Below are 24,216 nucleotides of genomic sequence, written 5' to 3'. Positions count from 1 at the left end.
TCTACAACTTCAGTTATTCTATTGAATTATTCTTGTTTCTTTTGTCTTTGAATCTCCCAACTTTTAGGAAGTGCAAAACTAAATTGCTGGAGTACCAATTTAAATAATGTGTTAATTCCATCAGTCGCACTTGCATCAATTGATCACCTATCAGCTGTTTCATTTATGCATCATAATTAGTGGCTCACACATCTCCTGATTGGCTGACTAGTAGCATCAAATCATATTTACACAGGTATACATGGCGACAGCTCTGCAGATGCCTTCAGTGATATTTGCTCCTGCAGCATTCGATTCTGCCAGCTCTAACTGCTAGAAATGGTCATTTTCTTTAACAGAAAAGTACCTTTGAATGAAATTTAGTCATGTTTAAAATGCAGCTCTCAGCAAGCACCACTTGTTACAGCAAATTATTGTTGTTATTAACATCAACTCAGCGGGTATGTAACCTCTTGCTACACTGCTAGCAATTTTTAGTATGACTTTGAAGCACAAAGTATAAACACAAACAAGGTAAGACCGCATGCAGTTATTTTGCTCCTCCATGACCAAGACAAATCAAATTAATCCAGGGACTAGTATAATTAACACGAAGCAGAATTAAACAGTAGGATTAATGGGACGCCTACACTGCAGTTGAGTGTGGATGCAGTAGAAAGTCTTGTGTGAATCAATTAACTTGCAAAAAAGGAAACAGTGTACTATGTACATAGGAAGCAACACTTTCCTCATTCAGGTATAGAGCTCTGTCTCATAAGATACCTGGAGGCTGTGCTCTCTGTTCGAAAAACATGTCAGTGAATCCACCATGAACTATTATCTGTCCGCTATGTGGCTGTCCTAAGAGGACGAGTGGATTATGGCCATTTATGATAGCACTGCTCCAATTTCACCCCCCACAAAACTTTTCTGTCAGTCGCCTAAACCCAAATCCAGTTTACTGACTCTCATATAAAATTGGAGAAGGTGTCCAGGGTGATATTAAAGGCGCTATCTGAGTATAATGTATCAATATATATTTATTAAAAAAGCTTGAGGGGGAAATTGAATCTTTCCGGTGTTGTATGCCAAGAGAGGTTAAATTAAACTTCTCTCCATCAGCAACTAGTGCTGTATGAAATCCACTGTATAATGGCGTACAGCTGCAGCAAGAGTTTGAAACCCAAGTCGACATTGCAAGGCAATAAACGGGGCCTTATTTTGTATAATGTATTATAGAGAAGCCTCAGTCTTGGCTGTCATTCATGAGGACAGAGTATCTATTTGGGCTGGATTTTATTTGAGATATTACATGTAAAAATGTTTCAAATACCAGAGTGTTGAGCACTTAGGTGGGTCAAAAGATCTCAGTTGGTAAGTAGTATGAAGGATAAAAATAAAGAAATGGGAATATATCTTATTAGCAGCCTGGTTATCACATGGGTTGCCACAGCAACCAATGTCACACTCATAACATGTGTTTCAAGGGAATTCATGGCAGTGATATTGCTTAGCTCAAATAATCTGCTGTATAAAGTCTGTTTATTTCCAGATATTACCTTCAGTAAACACCTAAAGAGAACTGCAGTTTATACTGACTAATCTGCTGGTTTAAGTCATATAAAATGTGTGTGTGTATGTGTGTGTGAGAGATGCATGAATATAGCACTTGGGTAAAAAGTTTGAATTTTAGGAAGCCACAAAGAAGTAAAAGAAAGCCTGCAGTTCCTGGCTGAAAATGTACACTTGTGTACTGCACTCTACCTGGCTGTTACAGATCCCTCATATTGAGCGATGATGGCTTAAATGATTGGAACACATCTTCCATATGTCACCAGTTAGTGAAACCGACTCACAACCAGTTCACTGATTGGATAACGGGTGCGGGCTGCTGTTACAAGAAGCGAAGCGTATCATTGGGTGGGCCAACCCCATTAAACGCAGGTCATCCAGATGAATGATTAAACAGGCAGAAGGGCGCTCTGGCCAATCAGCAAACAATCAGCCTTTTAAATCTGTATTATGCAAATGAAGCATCACAAATGCATCAAAACAACCATATGAAAATTATGCCCGTGGTGAGTGTGGGTAGAGCGGTGCGAGTGTGCTTTCATGGTCCATGCAGGTGTAACTGAACACGTGAACAGTAAAAAGAAACTGCAAATAATAGGGATTGTATTTCAACCCCAAGTGCCATAGATTATTCAGCCTCACACAATAGGCAATGCAAGCAGGGACAGGGGGCTGAATGTATTCAACAAAAGCATGGTAGATGATTTAGACTTCACAGACACAATCAGAAATAGCTATTTCCCACTATTTCCTGTCTTTGTGCTAAGCTCAGCCAACCAGCTGCTAGCTCTATAGCCTCTTATTTATGGCAGATCAGTCCCTCCAGGTTGCAATGTGGATGATCACACAGTTTACACAAATTCAACCAGTCCATGTGAATTTTGCATGACCTTGCAATTTTATCAACTGCTCAGCAAATTTGACCAGGTTTCACCAATCATAGCTGCCCCAATGCAAAGCATTGTGCCATATATCCTGCGATTTCATTGCAAAAAATGTCTTAATACATTCAACATGCATCACAATTTTTTTAGCAGCAGTAAAACATTAACAACAATCACAAAATAAATCATGAAACGCTGGGGGGACTGACAGATGTGCTGTCAGTAACTTTATGTTACAACTTTGAATATATCGAAAAAACAAAGTAATCATTTTTATGTTTGCCTTGAAATAATTGATATTGCTCCTATGGGTTTTGTTTACATCCCACAGCAACCCTCAAACTCAGCAATTCACTTGGAGGATGAAATTTAAATTAAGTATCAGGAACTATGGGCACTGAAAGAGGCTGCAATTGTACCTAGAGCAAAATGTTAGAGGTAACTTATCAGTTTCAATTTGCTGCTTTGGTATTTCATTTTTATGATCCTTTAATCCAGGATTATTCAACAAAAAACAGAAGCTAAAATGTATTCAAATATTTCCAGAAACTCTTAACTCCTTTGCAAGCCTACCATATAACTTTTCTCAGCTGACAAGCTTTTTAGTCATTCAGATATCAGGTGAGTCTTTCACCCTTATTAATGGGCTTCTGTGTTGAGCAGGAGCCAAAAACTTAAAATGGAATTATAAACTGGCACTTTGACAACTCAGATAGGAAAAAGAAACACAAAGAAAGGAAAGAAAGCCAAAAAAAACCCTTCCTTCTCTGCTGCAGCCTTTGTTTGGTCAATTGACGCCTGTCCTTACATTGATGCCATGTTATTAAAATCTTTCACAAAAGCTCGCTAAACACCCAGCATGCCTCTGAATACACCGCTGCCCTGGCGGCTATACACCAGCAGGAAAGCCTCACTCTGGGCATGAACACCCAAAACACAAAACACTGCACAACTGTGGATAAAAGTTCACATCCAAAACACCCTGGCCCCATTGGGAAATGAATATTGTACTTGTGTTTCGTGTTTGTTTTTATACCATGATCTACCAATTCTGATTGGCTGCAATGTATCCATTGATTCCTGATGTAGGACCATTGACGGTATATATAATGGACAGAGCTTCTGATATTGATTTGGGGACAGCGACATGGCTGGATAGCTAGCTACTCTTGTTGTCAACTTCATGCAATATGTTATTGACTTTGAATGTTGCTTGCATAACATTAGCTTGTTGGCTTGTAGCTGAGGTCTATAGCAGAACCAACTAGAAATATCTCTTAACTCTTTGGTCGTGTGTTCTCCACAGGGCCGTAACTTCCTTTTTACAGCTACCTTTTCAGACGTGACATGGGATACAATTTAAACCAAAAACACTACAAGCAAACCAGAATAGATTAAGTGGAGAGTGCTTTGCTTGATGTCCCACAATTAGGATATGGGTTCAAGATTAAGCAGTAGTATTTTTGAACTTGAATTCACTTACTCAATAATAGAGTAATAAGCTTTTTTTGCCAATACAAAACACGTTCACAAGATCCATTCAAACATGTTATACAAATCAAGCATATAATGTGTAAAACAGTTCTTTTTACCAAAGTTTTTTAAAGCCATAATGACCTTTCCTTTATTTAATCTTAATCATAGAAGGTTTGCGGCCCGGAATGCTCTTTCTCAGAAAAATCCATGCAAAAAATCTTCAAATTCACTGTTTTGCTGTACCCAGAGAGCTGTTCAAGACCTCCGTTTTTCAGTACTGAATAAAGAATATATACTTGAAAGGCCAAGTATCTCTTCAACTAAGCAGTAGCTTATTAACAGATGAGATTTTAAAATTAGTTAAAAGTATAAAGATAACTACATCATTTCTATCAAACCAGCTCCACAATCCTATGGATTTACACAACTGGAGCTGTACCCGCCCAGAACAACTAGTGGTAGTGCATTGTTTGCTACTGGGAGCTCTGGAGCAACTGGGATTTTAAAATCTGTAATCTATTACTTCTATTGACCTCTATCAGCACGCAAAGAATTGCAGAATTGGCAGGTTGATGGCAAGGTTACCATTTAATGGAAACAAATAACCTTTTAAATAGACAAGACCAAAACAGACCAGTGACCTGCTGTAACTAATTGTAGACACAGCTGAAGCATCTCTTAATAAACTAATACATCATGCTGTGAAACTCCATTATAATATTGATTTGGCAGTCTCCATCACTTTTGCTTGAAGAACAAATATGCTTCAGACAGCAAGTATGTTGTTCAGGGAGGAGGGAGGGGTCTTTTCTTCTTGTTCCACCTCCAAAGCCTGTCATGAGCTCCTGCATGGGTCCCACCTACTACGCGCTGCAAGGGCTGCCATATGCTTTTTGACTCTGTTTAGGTTTATGTTTTTGTTGTTGTTTTTGTACGCTGCGGTATTTATATTCTGTTCGCCCACCATATCCTGCCCCCCACTGACACCTTGGCCTGTTGTGTGGGGTTTCCATGCCAACTCCCACCCTAGGCAGCGGCCCTAATTGGCCTGCAACCATGTCATGGTGAGAAAAATAAGAAAAAAAACCCAAACAATACTAATAACAAAAATGTCATTCATCTACGTATATGTTAGCTTAATTAAAGAAGACATAAAACAAAATGCTGTGTACGTATAAAGTGGCTTAATGGTTATTTGCACAAATCCATTTTATTTTATCGTTTCCCACTTATATTAATGTACCCCATTTGGCTCATTCTTCATTAATCCATTTCTTGTGGCTTCAGTCTTTTATTTATCATGTGTTTTTTTTGTGTGTGTGTGTGTGTGTGTGTGTGTGTGTGTGTGTGCGTGTGCGGGTGCGTGACACTTTCAGTCACGCCCACACACAGTGTAACTACATGCACACACATTTAATTGGCATACCCCTTTGACTGAAGGCTGCTATCCAAAGTACTTTACAGTGAACATGCGCAAAGGTAACCTTGATGCCATCAACTCTAAGCAAAATCAGATCCAGCAGCCACTTGCAGAGACTAATTAATTGAGTTTATGCAAGTTATTAAAACTAAGTAAATTTTGGGGAGAATTTTAGAGTCTGCTCTCCACCATGTTTGATCACTCCCCAGCAGCCAAATGCAGGGTACATACTCATTATGCCTACTTGGCACACCTCCAGGGTACGAATGTGTGTTTGTGTGTATGCAGTTCCTGCAGAGTTTCCTTGAGGACTTTGAAGGTTATTGTCATACTTTCTTACCTCTATTAACCCAGAGAGACAGACAGTCCTGTTTACTTGTTTACTTTTCTCCTACACGCTTTGCAGTGAGTAGTTCAGTGAAGTGAAGTGAAGACGCTAATTTGCTTTCTTATGAGATATGAAGGTCAATATCACTCCTCTCACTCATGTTTAGTCTAGATTACCACACAGACTGGAAGCAGAGCGAAACAGTTTGCCTATTCTTGTTCGTGAATATACCAATAAATCTAGTCTTCTTAATAACACAATGTTGCCTATGTTGTTTGTTTAACTTGACAGAGAGTTGCATATTGAAATTAAATTGAAGTTATTGAAGTTGAGAAGCGCATTTCCCAAAATGTTGAACTACTCCTTTAATTGGGAGACTGCAGCTCTGATTGGCTCAGAGCTACAGTATTTTTCATAACTCGTTAAACTAAATGATGACATTATGCTGGCTAGTCATATTCACATGTTCACCATTGACAATTGATAGTGTGAAATAAATGAATGTATTGACCATGAAAAAGTGTTCAAGGTTAGAGCACAGTATATTGCTATCTAGCTATATTTCATTAGGATTCATTTGATGGAGATGCCAGACACATTAACTGTAGACATAGGTGTATGTATATTGACACTTTTTACATGAAACAAATTGAACATGTCAGTGTTGTTTATCACAGTTTAATTCCTTTTAAAAAATACTTTTTTGGAACTTCCCCCATTCATTCTAGTTGAAGCCAGTTTTTAGTTTGTTTTGTGTCAGTTTCTAAAATATGTTTTACTTACTCAGTTGCTGATTGTAATGTAAACCATAGGTAATATAGGAACATTCACCTTTTAACTGAAACAGCAGATTTGTTTTATGATGAAGCCAAATTTGGAAAACAAAAGAAAGGGAAAAAAAGCTCGAATTTGCAGACCACAAAGCAGAAAACAGATCTACTGTGGTTAGGGGCGATAGTGCTAGGTCGCTTGCTTTCACAGTACAGTAAAATTAGCAGCTATTCAGACAAACTGAATGGACTAAAACAAGGTGATGTGAGAGAGTCCTGTCTGTTTACTGATCTGCTTCCAGTTTTGTTTGTTTGTTGTTGATGCTGTTTGATGCAAATTTAAAACCTTCCCCAATGCATGATTATCGATTTACTTGATTTACTTGATAGAATGGGCTACAATTCACAGCAATATTCCATTCAGTGAAAACGCTATTATTTGAGACATACCATTATTTGAATACATTTTATCCATTATGAAGTAACCTGCAGCTTGGTTACACTTACCTAATATAAAACTTTAAATACCATTCTACTAATACTGAGTGCACTGTAGGCCAACATACATTGCCTTCATTATTGAAGCTGTTCACTGATATGCTGTAGATGCCCAAATCACAATTACATTGGCCAACTGTTAGGGGCACATTCACATAAAACAGCTCTTGTTTGTCATTGTCAGATTGATCTCAGTTATAGATTAGCCATAGTGCATTGTCAGGACCAATTAAGGAAGGGTCACAGAAACCTCCTAATGGTGAGTCAGTTGGGAACACACAGGGAAATCTCATTGAGTCACATGTCTCTGGCACTGTCTTAGTTTGTTGATCCAGTTTTTCCTTGGGACTGATGCAGATTCAAGAGATATGAAAAAGGATGGCAGTCTAGAACAAAGAAAGGATGTCGAAGATAGAGAGAATGAAAAACAGGCAGATTAGGAGATTAAAAGTAATAAAAGAACAAATGAAAAACAAAGAAAAGGAGTAAAGGGATTTATAAAATGGATATAAAGTTTGTGAAAGATGGTCTGGATTGAGGAAAGACAAAGAGGGAAAAGGGGCATAGTAAAGGGAAACAAGATGAGGGTGTAAACTGTTGAGGAAGATGAAAAATAAAAGGGTTTAGTGAACCACTGAAGGAAAGGAGCAGTTTTGATTGATCAGATTCTTTGTATCATCTGTTGATTCCTCTTTCTATTAGGCACGACATCTGCAAGATTGTACTGATTCAGTTTTGGTGACCATCACCTCAGTGTTCCAACATTTTCTCTTTTCAACACGAGATGTTACAATTACAGATGAAAACAGTGTCTTGATTGGACCAAGGGTGGGACTGTGTTATTTGTATGCAGTAACATGTTAACAATTGCCTTTTTGAGTAAGAATGCACTGTATATGGAAACAAAATAGCAGAAAAGAAAGGAACAAAGAGAAGTGGAGAGAGGACTGGTGAATTTAAAATGAAATATGCTAATAATCTCCTGGCTGCTGAGACAACTTTTGAACTGAGACTTGGGCTTTCTACTAACCGAGCAAAAAGAGAGAGGAGGAAAAGAAGAGAAAAGCTGTAGAGAGAATACAAAGACAGAAATGAAACAGAGCGACAATAGGAGCAAGCCAAGTGGAGTGAAAAGTGGTGGTGAATTCAAAGCGAGCATGCTGGTAATCTCCTTGATGATGCGCTGTTTTAGTTGGGACCAAATTCCTTCAAGAAAATAGACAGAGCGAATAATAGGAGCAGGAAGGAGGAGAGAGAAGAGATGGAAGAAAATGATGCTGAAGTGGATGGAAAAGGATCTAAACAGGCCTATACCTCTCCTCATCCATCCTGTCTTTGTGTTTGTACTGTACTTTTAATCCCTGTCGTGCTCATCAGCCCGTTCTCCTTTCTCTTCCTCTTGTTCTGTTCTAAAATGCTTATACATTACCAAACAGGCTCAGAATAAAATCCCTTTCTTCTCCCTCTCCGCCTCCCTCCCACTTTACATCTTTTTCAACATTAGGGGTGCGTTGGCTGCATTAAATCCTCCTTTTTATCCTGTTGAGTCATCTGTTTTTATGTGCTCCGAGGTCGCCAAAATGGCTGTGCATGCGCCTTCCCCTCACCACCACCCTCCTCAGCCCTCTGTCTCTCCTCCATCTCTTTACACAGGCACAAATCTCCTTCTGTCCTCTCCAGTGTTTCTTTTTGTTCCTCCATCTCCATCAATCCTGGCTGTCGGCAGCTGATCCTGTGATTATGAAGCAAAGCTAAATAGGCAGTGACGGTAGTTAATGGTGTTGGTGTGAGATGGGTTTTTTATGGAGGGGGTGGAGTGGAGGACAAGGGTAAGCTGTTGGGTTGACTGGCGACATTTGGATCTGTTGTGTAAATTCTCTCACAGGGATGTACAATGAGCCTGTGCAGTAGGTGTGTTTATGTATTTGGGATCTTCTAATGGCATATCATTATCATATAAAGATGGTACAGTAGCCATTGCTGTGTCTGCGTTTAATCCACATGAACTTTGTATTTCAGTTCAATTCAATTCAATTTTATTTGTATAGCGCCAACTCATAACAGAAGTTATCTCAGGACACTTTTCAAACAGAGCAGGTCTAGACCGAACTCTTTAAAACATTATATATATATACATTGTATGATAATTATTCCCCCTTTTCCAAGCACTATCAACAGTGGGTTCGTAACTGCACCAATACACTCCAGTGAAAGAATCCAGAAGCTGTTAAGATGATACAAACTTGTAATGCACCATTAAAGCACATGCTTGAATTTGTAACTCAGATAAAGGACAGTTATCACGCACAGTGGTGTTTTCAGTGCTCGATTAATGACTTGTAGTAAATGGATCCACTGGAATAATTGCTCAGAGCTGACGACAACTGCGATAATTTTTCTTTCCTCTTCTGCTCTTAGAATTCTATTACATTTCACAAATAAAGACTCTGAATGCATCCTTGCACCTCTAATTAAGAATTAGGATTTTCAAAAAATAAAACAATAAAATTAGTAACATTTCAAGCGAGAACCTTGTCAGAAAGCCTCTTAGTAAGGCGCCTTTTTGAGTTGCAGTTAGTTTAATCTACTTTAATTCAATAGTATGTTATAGATTAGTAGAATGAGACAATAATATAGTTTGACTCTGCATCACTGTGTACGAAGTGTCATTTTATTGGAGCAATGCACTAGCAATCAACATGAGATTTTACTGCAGAAAGTTAAAAAACAAAGCAATTCTTTTTTTAATTCAGGAGCAGGTCTTACACTGACTTACTTCCTCTGTTTTTACATATTACCAAACTAACTGCCAGTGATCAAAATGAAGGATGTTACATCTTTTAATGGTGTCACAAACTTAATTGAGTACTGTGTGACAAAGTTTAGCTTACTTTAATGTACCAGTGTGTAGAACAACACAATAAGCCCTATCTAGAGCAAGAGTTTGGTTTGTCTGGGCTACTGCAGAAACATGACGCTTCAACATGGAAGACTCCCTGGAAGGTGACTTGCAGCATCTGTAGATATAAAAGGCTCATTCTAAGGTTACAAAAACACAACAATTCTTATTTATAGGTAATTATACACAAATGTTATGGTTATGCTTATTGCATTTCTGCCAATAGATCCTCCTAAATGCTTAATCGACTAATTGTTGCAACTTTACTGTAAAACAACACCTATTTCCCCCTGCTTCTCATTGCTTCTCATTTACCTTTTTTGTCCATAGACTAGTTGTTTTTCTGATATTAGTAATTTCATCAACTGCTGTGCAGCTGGAAGGACAGCTACTTGTGAGGACAGCGCGGGCCATGACGAAATTTGTTATGATTGCTGTTGATTCCTTCCTTAGCTCTGCAGCTGATGTGTTGCTTCTGGTGTGAAGTCAGGGTTGGTTTTACATGGTATATGAGTTGCGTTTCAGCATGTATTTATTCAGAGAGGGCTGACTAAGCATGCTTACTCATTCGCAAGTGCCAAGTGAACATTTCCACTGGAGCCATTGCCTAGATTAAGAGAGGAACATATTTTAATTGACTTTTCCCATGCCGATTTTCCACATGATGTTTGTTTAGGTGATGAGTGAGCGTGTTTGTTTGCGTGTATGGGCAGGTTCTTTATCGATTTTGGTGTTGAGGTCAGTGTTGCATCTGTGTTTGCTCCTGTTAATCGGCATGTGGGTGTGACTTTGTCCCCACTGACAAACCAGTCAACTAGCATGGTGCTGTCGGGCTGGAGGAATTTCAACAGGCGGTTTAGAGTGGTGCACTGTGGGTAGTGGCAGTAACAGTGGGTTCTGGCTGTGTGGCGGTCATCCGAATGTCATCCGCACACCCACTCAGACAAAGACAACAGGAGATAGGATGGTACAAGCATGAAACAAGTGTCGATTTTTGTTTGAAAAAAAATAATCAGAATGAGCAAGAGAGACACGGGTTAGAGAAGAGAGGGCGTGGGAGGAGAGGAGAAGGAGAAGAAGAAATGGTCATTAGGAGGCAAGAAAGTCATAAGACTGCAGCAAGATGAGAGAAACTGAAGAAAAGCTGCACAACTCAGGCATAGATGAAAGAGAAGGAGAGATAGTTGGGGCAGCGGGGAGGAGAAGAAAGCAGTTTGGATGTGCATTAAAGAGATATAATTTGGTTTGCAGTGAGCAAAAGAGAAAAAGTGAAAAAAGAAGCAAAAGGAGAGAAACAGACTATAGTTGCCAGGGACAACAGACTAATGGGAAACATGCAGTCACCTACTCAACCCCTCCCCCCACCACCACCTTCCTCGCTTTGTGGATGTGCGTTTGATCCTCCTTCACCTTTAAAGCCTCCCTCCTCTCCTCTTCGTCCTGCGCCTCAAAGCATCGCTTGTTATCTGTTAATGCTCTCATTCTCCTTCCCTACCTGCATTTACGTGCAAGCTTATGCAGTATATGTGTTCATGAAAGTGTGTGTGTTTGCCCTCTTCCTCAGCATCCTCTTTCACAGTCCGTCTGCCTCCTCCACTCGTTGCCAAATCTCTACCCTACCAGCTGTTTCAGCTCTCTCCTTCTCACTCTGTTACTTTCCGCTTTTACTCTTCTCCTCCTCCTCCAACTTCCTTCTCTCTCATTACCACTGTAGATTTAATTTTCCTCTTTCTTTTAAGTGAACTCAAGGGAGAGGAGAGAGCTTAAAGGATAATTCTGGTTTACTACAACATGGGTCTTATATTTGTAGTTTGGCTAATATTCTTATTGGTAAAGTTAACATTGTAGCTTATAATGTGGCAACATCACTGAAAATAACTTCTGATCATACAGGTTATAAACAAACGCCCACATTAGCTAAACGTATTTGGAAAATGAGGGTTAGTGGTAAGATCATTACCAAAAGAGTCTCTTGTAAACATCCATCATTGTATGCAGTCAGACCAAATTGTGGTTCAGCTCAGACCTATTACACTTACCGCAGTCATTTTACTGTTAAATGAGGAATTAGTGGCTGGACTGCAGTTCATAATAGTTATCCAAACCCCACAGCACAATATAAAGTTAGTCTGTTGCTGTAGTTATTTTCCAAACACACAAATAAGCATTTAGAATGAGTAAGGAAATGAAAGACAGAGAGAGAGAGAGAGAGAGAGAGAGAGAGAGAGAGAGAGAGAGTGGGATGTGTGCATAAGACAAAAGTAAAAGTTAGCTAAACTCCAAAACTTTATGTGGCCTATAATTAACTTACCAAAAAAAGTACAATGGCCTCTCAGCAACATTGAGGTAGTGGCCTAACAAAGATGCTGCTGAAGGCTTAATGTTGGTTATGACGGACATGGCCCAGTAAAACGCTGGATGTCTCTGCAAAACCCCAGAGTGAACCCCATAACACCATGTTTGTTTGTGTGTTATGTGCAATGCCAATGTATTTAAATTTTTTGTTCCATGCAATAACTGCAAATGCCAACTAGGTTAAAGTGAGGCACAGATCATGAATACAAATACAGGCAATAAAATGAGGTTAAAGTATGGTTACTAAAACACTTGGTTAGGGGTGAAGGAAACATTGTCAAAACTACAAAAATAAAACACTGTAATAAGGTGGTATTCAAAACTTCTAAAATGAATACTGTTCCCTTTTTACAATTTCATGTATTCATTTATTCATACTTTTACTTTTTAACTTCAAGTTTTATTATTTTCTTTGAATACATTTGGTATTATGCCATGTGATTTACAATGCACATGTAAATCTTGGAAATGCAATGTTCAACAACAACGACATACAATCCATAAAGTCATAATAAAACTCTAAATACACACTGATGCCGGTTCACCGCTTTTGCTTCCTTGGACCACTTTTGATAGGTACTTACCACTGCAGACCAGGAACACCCCACAAGAGCTGCAGTTTTGGAGATGCTCTGACCCAGTCATCTAACCATTACAATTTGGTCCTTTTTCAAAGTCGCTCAAATTTTTTCGCCCATTTTTTGTGCTTCTAACACATTAACTTGAGGACAAAATGTTCACTTGCTGCCTAATATATCCCTACCACTGGCAGGAGCCATGATAACCAGATAATCAGTGTTATTCACAACTGTCAGTGGTCATAATGTTATGGCTGATTGGTATAAATATAAAATGACATTTTATATTCAGTATTTATATATGAGTTTTCAATTGATAATGCACATATTATATCACAGAATCCTGTTTTCCCAACCATATTTTAAACATTAATGCACACTGCAAAACATTTCTACACTTCAGCTAAAATGATGTGAATTTAGAGTAATTGGACCAAAGAGATTTTTCCCTTTAGTAGCCTCACAGGGTTTGTGTCACCAAATGAAAAAACAAACAAACAAAAACATGAGGATGAAACTCACATTATGCCAGTTAATTACCAGTTTTCAGAAGTTTAGATGCTACCACTCTGAGCCACGTAACAGCCAGTTAGGAGCGTGTAAAGCGAGCCACTCAATTGCTCTGATTTGATTTGTTGACAATTAAAGAGGGTAGATACGGCAACCAGCAGAACCTCAGTTTTAAAACAGGCAATTGGATCAAACTTTGAATTTAAATTGTTAAGCTAAAAACCTCTCGTTCTCTCATGAAAGACTTTTTGTTTAGTGCCGGGTGCAGCCAACCACAACTGAGCTCTTCTTTGTTTGTGTCATTTGGATTTGCACAGGCACAGACCATTCTTTTTTGCATAATGTGGAGTCAGTGCCTCATCTCTTCTTGGTCAATTATTTAATAGCTCTCTGTGTGGATCCATCTTCATTTTAGTCAGTCTATCAGGCTGTTCTCACTTCTAAAGTCTCCTACTCTTCATTCATTCCCAGACTTCATTTACCCCCCCACCCGCCTTGTCCTTCATTGTCCACTCTTCTTTCCTTCCCTGCCATATCGCACCATTTTTCTCCTTTTCTCTGTTACATAATGGATTATGGCCTCAAGCTTACTGTTGGGCATTGCAGTGGATCAAAACATAATTTTCACCCATTTATTTTGCCCTGAATCTACGCTGTCTCTGTCTCCTCCCTTTTTTGCTATAGTTCAGAGAAAGCTGGCCTGATTTTCCTATCATGCACTTTCTGTCACCTCTCTCTCTTCTCTCTCTTATTAGCACCCTTTTAATTTGCCCTCTGTTTATACCACTTCTTCTAGAGTCTGATCCTTGATGAAGCTTTGTTGTTTGTTGTTCTGTTCCTTTTTTTTCAAAGCACATTTATTCAGCATTTTCAATTAAACTAAAGAAGTTTTTTTTCCCCTTCATCACTAGATCACTAGATTTTTCACTAGATTTTTTTTTTCTTTGCCACCTTCCACCCTGTGCTATTCCTGTTTGTGCCACCTCCGCACATTCACAAGACCAGTAGTTAGTAACCTCCTGTTTCTGACATTTAACTTTATTATTCTCTTCATCGGCCAAACTGATCCTCCCTCTTATCCCTTCCTTTCTTCTTTCTCTTTTCTGTCTCACACACACGCTCCCTCTGACCCTCTCTCATCTAACCTTTACTTAAAGCCAGAGGATTTACACGCAGATGGTGAAAAAAGATCTTCAGCCCTGTTCTCTCTTGAAACCACTTAATATCTCTCAAATGCCGCTGTGGCCCCACCCCTTTTATAACCAGACGAGTTGGCGCTGACCCGTGTCGATGTGCTCTGACATTTGAGGTGGCCAAGTGCATTTCTTCTTTCTTTGCCCAGCAGATGTGTGTGTGTGTGTGTGTGTGTGTGTGTGTGTGTGTGTGTGTGTGTGTGTGTTCATATAACAAGAGCCCTTGGTTATCCCACTCCATTGTTGAGACGTGTTCCTCAGGTCGTTGAGCAAAAAGGGTGAAGGGCTGATTATAGCTGTCATTTGTGTATCTCAACAGATCAGACAAAGTTGGAACAAGTGCTGTTTTTGACTTAAGACTTTAAGACTGTCCTGTAAACATATGTTTACATTCAAGTAACAAAGCCCTTTAGCCCCTATAGGAATTATGACTTGTCAGTCTGGAGCAAAGAAGAAATGTGGTTGAATGGTTTAACAAAACATCCCATCCCATTTCCAACTGACCACGATTGCTCTCTAACCCTTTGTAACAGTTTTGGAAAGCACTGACAAATGATGTCGCTCTGCTGATCGGGTGATAACTAGAACAAATAAGGCAGCAACACAGAAAGAATATGAGGCAGCAAGCAAGGAAGAAAAGTGTCAGAAGAGACTAATTGAAGTACATTCAGGATTTAGCACAGCAAGCAGAGGATGCAGCAGGAAAAACAATCAATTGAAACAAGCACAAGTGCACAGTACGGACACAAAAGGTACTCTCCTCACACTGTTCCAAGGAAGATCAACTTCAAAGAATAACTGAATACTTTAGAGAGCTGCTCAACAGTCAACCTCCTTAACTGATAGCAGAGATTCCAACAGCTCAAACCCTGCTGGAGATAAACCACCACCCCCCTCGAAGATGGAATTTAGGAAGGCCATTAAGGCATTGAGCATTGAGGCAGACTGAGGGACTGAGGGAAAACCAGAGTGGCTTTAGGACCAGAAGATCTTGTTGAGACCAACTTGCCACTCTCAGGATTATCATCCATAGATTGGAGCTCTTGCATCTATATACATTTCATTGACTTCGAGAAAGACATGTGACAGTGTTGACACTTTGGAAACTGATGGTGCATCATCAAGAGCCCCTATCAAGGGATACAATGTCAAGTTCTTTGTGAAGGATGCCCTTCGAAGTCCTGACTGGCATGCAACAGGGATGTTTGCTCTTGCCCACCCTCATCATGTAAACTGTGGGAGCTCACAAAGCAAGAACCAATAGAACTTCAATCTAGGAAAAGGACATTTTCAGACAATGTATGTTGTCTTTTAAGTTTTGCATCATGATCACAAAGCTACCCATATAGTTCCAACACTATTTTAAAAGTCCCATTAAAGTTATATCGGTGTTAGTTGTAATTCGATTCACTTCATATAGTTGTTACTTGTGTCCTTCAACCACAGTTTCAGCCAGATTTGCTATTTCCACTGTTTTTTATTGCACAAATTGCTGCATAACTGTGCAAGAGAAACAGATTTCAATGGACATCCTCTCCTGTTTTTCTTCCAATAATCTTCTGGGGTCTCACATGATTTTAAGAGGGTTACAGGCAGCAGTGTGACTGTAATCATAATCTGTTGTTCAGTGTGTTGTCCCCTTATCCTGATGCTTATAATAGGTGCTTATTTTTGATTATCAAAAGTAAAACAAATCTGCTATGTTGGTGGAAATTATAAATCACATGTGGGGTGTCTCATCTTTGTAGGTTTCAATAATCCTAAAGTCTGTTCCTGCCTAAAATTGTGAAGCTGTGAACTTATCTTAAAGGTGAAGCTGTCTTCTCTGTCTGTTTATCAGTCAAACACAGAAACAGTACCTGCATACATAACAGACACAATCTGGTTATAATCTGGTATGGAATTTGTTAATAAATATTAGGAAGCATTGACCAAACAGAATTTTCAATCGGGAAAAGGGCACTTGGTATGCACATCTAATTAAGCCTGTCTAGTTAATTTAAGTTTTGCATTGATTTGATCTTTATCTTCATCTCCCACTCCAACTCTCTCTGCTGGCATTTTTCTCTGACCCAAATGCAATTTCAAGTTTTATTAACATCTCCTTCCCTCCTTTTTCTCCTTCTCTCCCTTAGCTCTGCTTCTGAGACTTCTTGCTTTGGCCTGTGGAGAAAGAGCCATTTGCTGGGACAACATCTGTTTCCCTGCTTGAGTGGACAAAGGGAAACCAGGTCCAATTGGACCCCAACACGCACGTGTATATCTCTTCTGGGAAAACATAGCAGAAGATACATCATTTAAAAGCATACATTGTCGATACATCTAAAGGACTTCATAGTCACATATTCAAATTCAGTAGCATCCAGACCCTGGAGGCTCTACCCAGCCTGTCCTCGAACGGGCAGGACTTCTCTCCCTTCCTCTCACTGGAGTTCAGTTAATCTACTAAAGTAAAGGTGAGTGAGTCTATTCATACTGTTCTCTCCAATATGAAAACCCCTTGCATTCTAGTGTAGATGAGCTGTCATTTTGAGTCCTATTCAATTCTAGCGAGGCATGGTGTTTCTAATAAGTCCAGTGCTTTGGGCTGGGTTTGACAGGGCAGCCAGCCTTAGCTGATGGCTCACCCACTGAAGCTCTTTTCAGCGAGAGCACTTGACAGTGCCCAGTGGCATTTCACTGTGAAAAGCAGCGATATGTGGAGGATTTTTTTCTTAAATGGTACGACCAGTTCTGGCCAAACTAGCCTTGCTGGCAAAGCGGAAATGTCTGTTGCCATAGCAGCAGGTGCTGATCCATATGCATGACTGGGATGTGATTTTGGGAAGGTGTGCTGGACTGTGCTCAGGGAGAAAAAGCTGTGGAGGACGTCTTAGACTCATACATTTCCTGGATCATTTTGGTGGAAACGGATCAGTGGCTTTGGCTCAGTGTCAAGGTCAAGTTAAAGTTTTGAGCTGCCCTGATGCATGATGATAAAATTTGCTGACATTCAGAGGAAACCCTAGTATCATGTTTTAACAGTAACCTATATACTGTAGTTATTTTGGTTTTAGTTGAACATCCTCCATACATTTTGTGATTCTGTCCCACTTTTGGTATCATGCTAAAAATTCTACATCTGAAAATGTTCTTTTGAAGACATTACTGGGTTAAAATCCTTCATCGCAAATGTAGGCCCTGTCCTAGTTCTGCAAGGGGGAAACTGGGCTATATTTTTTTATTTTTATTTTGGTTTCTGTTTTTTGAGTGTTCATAAATAAATCTTTCATTGCCCTATACTTAATTATCTTTTGAAGTTACTGATTAGCGCTTAACTCAAACACAAGCTGAATTACTAACAGATTACACTGATTCACACAAATCTATATCTATAAGTATTTCACAAAAAGTGCATATATCCCTGATTTACCAAAGATTCAATCCTTTGTTCCTTAATCTTTTGGTGATAAACCCAACCACAGATGATTTCTGTGGCATGGTTTGAGTGATTGAATAAGCAGTGGAAGTATAGCTACCGACTGCCAAGCATTTAATAATGCTGGAATTACAAAATGCAGATAATTAATTACAAACCATTATATTGGGGTGTTATGTACAATGTGTATTTGCAGTTTAAATTGCTCACATTTGGTTAAAAGAATGAGACAAGATAATACCAACAGTTACGCTCCATCAATCCACCCACACTCATTTAGGTTCATTGTGATCATTTGGAAGATCCTTTGAGAGAGAGGAAGACATCCATATAAACAGGTTTTTTTGGATTCCATTTTAACCACAAGACTATGTTTTTATCAATTTATATTTTTCTTTCTTTAGTCTTTTATAATTTTATAGAGTACAACAATAACTGTAAAGGGCAGTATATGTTTGCTTAGAAACATAAGCTGAAATATTAAATCCAATTAGTTAAGAGTTTTAGTCATAGAGTAGTTTTATATTATAATTAATTTTATAATAATTATAATTAATTTATTGTAAATATTGTTTTCCTTTATTGTTATTATTATTATTTTTAATTCCAAACACTTGCTTTGGCAATATGTACAGTGTTATGTCATTCCAATAAAGCCATTTGAATTGAATTGAATTGAATTGAATTGAATTGCTTGACTAATATTCAGATACCTAAAAAAGCTGCACAAGGCTTAACTCACTTTGTCTCTTTCTTTTGCAGATTATCTGCTAAAAACCTTCCAGTCTGCTTTGAATTAATGAATACATACCTAATTTAACGGTTTAAAAACAAAACACATAGTGTAAAGACTCTTGCAGGTATATATACCCAACACTACTTTGCGTGTCCATTTTTATTGATGTGCTGTAGGAGGTTTTTGATCTTTTATTAGAATGATACAAATACCTAACATGCCGTCTCCTACCATGCTCAACAAACTGTCAACAGGCAGATCTTAGATCAGTGTCATTAGGTTTTGATGTTACTGGATTGAGATGGCTTGAAGCTGTGAAATATACATTTCAAGTCTCCTGCAAGCACTAAAATGTGTTTCACTTTCTGTTGAGAACATGGCGGCAATCAGCAGAAGTGTAATAAGGACCTAAACCTGATCAAACATACATCTAAGCTCATCTGGCAGTCAGGATAGAGGCAGCTTAATTACTTGGAATGATAAATGTTCTTCCATACCAACACTGCCAGCTGCACGTTTAAACTCTCTTTGTTAATCTCTTGATGCTGATCATCTGCTTCATCTGTTTTTTTACAAAGCACAATGTTCTAAAGGTTTATGTAGTGAGCACCTGCAGTATGCCTGATTGTGAGTCTACTTCATTCACTTCATTCATGGTTGAAATTTCTGTTTGCAGTAATACCTGATGATAGTTACTTTGCTTTAAAAGGCTAAACAAGTGGTACCTTTCAAGTGGGACTTGAGAGGTTGTGTCCACAAGAAAGAATGGGCATGGACCTTCAGGTGGTTTAAATCAAGCAGTTTAAATCATAAGGAAACTTTGGTAGGCAGCTGACAACAAAAATGTTTTGTTTCTTATATTAGTGTTTTCTGTTTTTTACATTTCAACTTTATGTTTAGTGACAAAACACTGGTGTCAAGGTTGACTGTTTTCATAAGCATTGCTATTATTTTAAATAATTGGGGTGCATCAAAACTCATGAACTCATTTTATTAAATTACAAAACCATGAATCACCGGTAGTTAATTCTTAAAAAAAATCAGCAGGAATCCCACTTGAATCTTTTGACATAGTTGCTTACATTGAATTTAGCTTTGTACTAAGAGGGCTTTACAATACTACCACCTCTCTCAATTTTTCACAGAGGTATGAATGTTATTTGGCCATGAATTGTGACCATTTTACCTCAGTCAATGAGATTTTTCAGCCTGAGCAGCTCTGTCTCTTAGAAATTGTGCTGTGACTAAAACCTTCCATGGTTCTTTCTTTTAAGAGGATGTAAAAATATGTTGGCAGAACATCGTACATTGGACAGACTAGACATAACAGGAGGTTACATTTCCATAACAGTTATTTTTTCTTACAGTTTTTTCCTGTGTTGGTACTTGGCATCTTCTGGTGTTCGGTAACTGCAGTACAGAGTATTCTCCAGATTTTAGATGCCATAATTCTACTCTCTCATAGCACATCTTTCAGCTAGTGACTGTAATGAAGCCAGCAGTGGAGTTTATACCAGCTCATTTGGAAGCATATGAATCTATTTTATGTTTTTGAACTTGTGCATAATTCGGTTCATGCCACCTACTGTACACAATATTTCCGTTGTACTTATACCTTTACTGCAACTCTTTTAGTCACTTTCTGCATAACAACAGATTTTATATATATACGTAGCTGAATTACATTTATATATCGATCTGTTTTGAGTTGTCGTGATTTATTACACTGTCCTGAAATGGGATTTTATTGGCTTGTCAGTGATTCTATTGTTGTATAAGTCATTTAATTTGAGTTTTTAGCTTGTTAGTATTAAGAAAAAACAGAAAACATGGATCTTCATACACCAAAGAGTCATTTGGATGAAGCACATGAGGCATTTTGCTGCTTTAATGTATCATATGAATATTATAGCAACATCCTTATAATTTTGGTCATTATCTTGATGAAGACCAAGATTTACTGTCTCATTAACTTGGATGAGACTATTTTGTGTCAAAGACATCTGGCTATGGCAATAAATTCACTGAAATGTCTTTCGGAGAAAATTCTTTGAAAAAAACCCCAACAAAACTTAATCAGTCAATTTTCCTCATCATAAACTGCTAATAGAGCTGCTCAGCCCATGTATGTGTGAACTGCAGGGCAGATGAGTGTGAACTGCCCCTTCTTTTTAGTATGCAGCATGTTGGTGTGATCCTGACGTGACTAGATTAAATGGTTTATCTTCCTGGAGCCAGAGGTTAGTTTACTCAGTGTTCACCTTGAGCAGCATACAACACATCACCATTCATCTATCTGAGAATATCAGTGTGTGTGCATATGTGTGAGAGCAAATCTCGATGCATATACATTGACTGGAGGCTACCTGGTAGATTTCGGTTGTGAAGTATGTGTGTGTGAAGGTGAGTGCCTGGGTGGCTGCAAGGTTGCTTTGTGAGTGTGAAAGTCTGTGTGTGCTTTTGGAAAAAAGTGTCCTTGGTGTTCTCAGTGTATTTGTGTGTGTGTGTGTGTGTGTGTGTGTGTGTGTGTGTGTGTAGGGGACAAAATATAGGTATATGTGGTGTGTAAAGGTACTGTTGTGTTTTTATGGGAGTACTATAGTATAGTGTGTTAATGTGAGAGCACTACGATTATATTATGTGTAAAACAGATAAAAAGCTCAGTGTGTGTGTGTGTGTTTGTGTGTGTGTGTGTGTGTGTGTTTGTGAAGTCAAGACCACCTCTCAAAGCCTTGCTGCTCACTTCACATCTTCCTGATCACCATGGTGATAGCTCCGTCTGACGGCACCGCTGTATTTGGGTAGAAATAACTGGAGTTTGCTGATAAGGAGTACGAGCCTGTTGTCACAACCTGGCTTTTGGGCCATGACAAATGTGAGAGACACACAATTTCAAAGATTAAACCAAGTAATTGATTTAACAAAAAGTAACTGATATGTAGGCATAACAAAAGATCACAAAGCATGGGATGTGAATTAAAGTAGGGTGAAGGTGTGTGTGGTGGGTAAGTGTGGTGTGTGAATGTTTTACAAAGCATGACATAAGCAAAGGAAAACCAGAGGAACTAAGTCTGCTGTATCACCAAAGGGGTAAGGGGGGAGAGAGAGAGAGAGAGAGAGAGAGAGGAGTAACAGATTTTTAATCTGAGAACACCAGCCCCGGGTGTCTCCAGAAGGCACTAATTACATAAACCATCCCAGGATTAAAGAAGTACCCCACTCTTAAACATGTTTTAGCTGTAAACTAAATTATACGAGTGTACTGTATTGACATTCTCATATAATTTATGTGAATTTCATGGATTAAAAATAGCTCAACCCACCATCTAATATTTTAAATCATCCTGAACCTTGCAAGGCCAATGCTGACATAGAGTTGACCATTTGGGACTTCATGTCATGACATTTAAAACAAAAGACTCTTAAAGCCCTGTAATCAGAGGAGGGCTGCCCACATCCTCCAGCTGCGCTAATTTTCAAATGTATGCTGGGACTTTATGGTGGTTTTTGCTAACCTTCTATTTACTATGTTTCTATTTTGGTGCAATTGTTTGTACTTGTTCTACATGTTCTACTTGTACTTGTTATGCAGCTCTGGACTGCATTATTTATACTGGACAGTATACCGCTACAACACAGCCACTAGCTTAGCTACAAGACAGGTGACACACAGACACTTTTACAAATGGCTGTGAATGTGCATCTAGTGACAGTAAAAGCTCCAGCGGACTCTGTGTTTCCAACATGGACATGGAGAGTCTGACACCAGTCGCTCATGACTGGTTAGCTCTGACTACCAGCTCGATGTCCCTGCTACACTACTACACACAATCTATCATTCACTGCAGTCCCTGTCTAGACCACCCTTTGCAAGTGTCTGATGCATTTTCCTAATCGGCCACATCTCTTTGATTTAGTCTCTTTTCCATCTCTGATTCTGCCTTATTTTAAGTATATCTTAATTCCAAGTGTAGATTTGTGGATCTTTAAGTGCTACTGTTTGTCTCAAGCTGAATGATAGCTTTAGGAACCTGTGAGTGATAAAACATCACTGAAGGGTAGTTGAGAACTCTGAGTAATATATCTTTCAGTTGAATAAAAGTCCTAGAGGCCTTTGAGTAATACATCTTCAGTTCAATGATAGATTAACAAATCAGCTAATTTGACGAAGGAATCAATCAAAGCAGTGAAGGATTGCATCCACTTAATTGGAATACGCTTTAGATCTCGGCACAACTTAAGGACACAGGATATAAGATGACGTAATCATGCTACTTGTTCTCTCTGCCTTTGAATCTCTCTGTATTTCTCTGTATCTGTATTGTGTGTGTGTGTGTGTGTGTGTGTGTGTGTGTGTTAGACTCATGCATTTATCATTGGTTGCTTCTAATGTTGGTGATACATCATTTTAAGATTATCTACTGTTTAAATTGTTGCAAGTCACGGCAAATAAAAGCTGTTGTTAAATGCCTAAACTGCACATTTTGTGTGTGTGTTCGCTTTAAAAACCAATGTTTGGAGAATTGTGGTCCAGGATTCGACTAGGCATGCTCAACAATAAGCCCCCAGGAGGTCGCACTAATCTGTTTCATCACCTCTTCATCCCTCCATCCCTCAGTCCATCCAATTTTTTCCCACTCCTCCTCTCCATTCTGCCAGTCTGGAGTGCCAGGTTCTATGGCTTTTTTGAACACAGGGAAGAACTGTGGAAGGCTGCCAAACACTCCCCACGCATCCTTCCTGCAACAACACACACAGACACACTTTTCATGGGCCAATTTCATCAGGAGGCTCTGCTTGCTTGGCTAGCTCACTCTTGTTGCCCCTTCACCTGGGATGTTCCCTTCTCCGCTGGCCCCTTGTGGCGAGGCCCAGGTGGAACCGGGGGGCTGCAGTTCAGACACACTGCAATCGACCCACACATCCTGGGTACCCTCCTGCCATGTGGAGCGCCTGATGGGATGGAGGTAAGGCAGAGGGAGAGCCGTGTGCATTAGCCATGCTAATCTCATTAGTGCTGCCATGATTGAATCCTGTAGGAATCTGCTGCCGTTGCCAGGAGAGACGGAGTAGCTTGTGTATTATTAAAGGGTTTGCTCTGTGGCAGGAGATGTAGAGGTTGGGGAAGGGAAGATAGGAAGAAGTAGATAGACAGAGAGAGATAGACGGGGAGACAGACAGACTGAGAGTGAATGAGGGTAAGTGAAAAAACAGATGGAAATGAGTAGAGATTCACATTGTCAGAGTCATATTGAAATGCTAGAAAGGAGAGGGGGCGGGGGCAAAGATAGAGAAATAGAAAGAGAGAAATGGAAGTGCTCCCCCACGATCCCAAAAACTATCTATATAAAAGGCAGTGAAGAGTGAAAACAGTTAGAGTGCGGATGATGAGAGAAACAGATAAAGAACAAATGAAAACTTGCTCTGGAAATAGATACAATGGTGAAAAAAAAAAGACATCATCTCTAATTGCTCAATTGCAGCAGTAACAATAAATGCTACTCCTAACACACTATTACAACCGGATCAAGTGCAACAAACAACATGCTAACCCAACTAAACAACTAACAACGATATTAAACAATTTACATTTTCAAAAG

General features: G+C 39.1%; 1 protein-coding gene across 1 annotated transcript in view; it reads left to right on the top strand.

Annotated features, from left to right (window-relative positions):
• LOC127354070 (protein phosphatase 1 regulatory subunit 29-like) overlaps positions 1–24,216 on the top strand; it is a 221,934-nt gene that overhangs the window by 58,577 nt on the left and 139,141 nt on the right. Inside the window, exon 2 of the mRNA XM_051383686.1 lies at positions 16,598–16,918. The gene's annotated coding sequence lies outside the window, so the exon portion shown is untranslated. The remainder of the gene's footprint in view (positions 1–16,597; positions 16,919–24,216) is intronic.

The sequence above is a fragment of the Dicentrarchus labrax genome, unplaced genomic scaffold (assembly GCF_905237075.1).
Source record: "Dicentrarchus labrax unplaced genomic scaffold, dlabrax2021, whole genome shotgun sequence".
NCBI lineage: Eukaryota > Metazoa > Chordata > Actinopteri > Moronidae > Dicentrarchus > Dicentrarchus labrax.
This window is presented reverse-complemented; position numbering and strand designations above follow the sequence as displayed.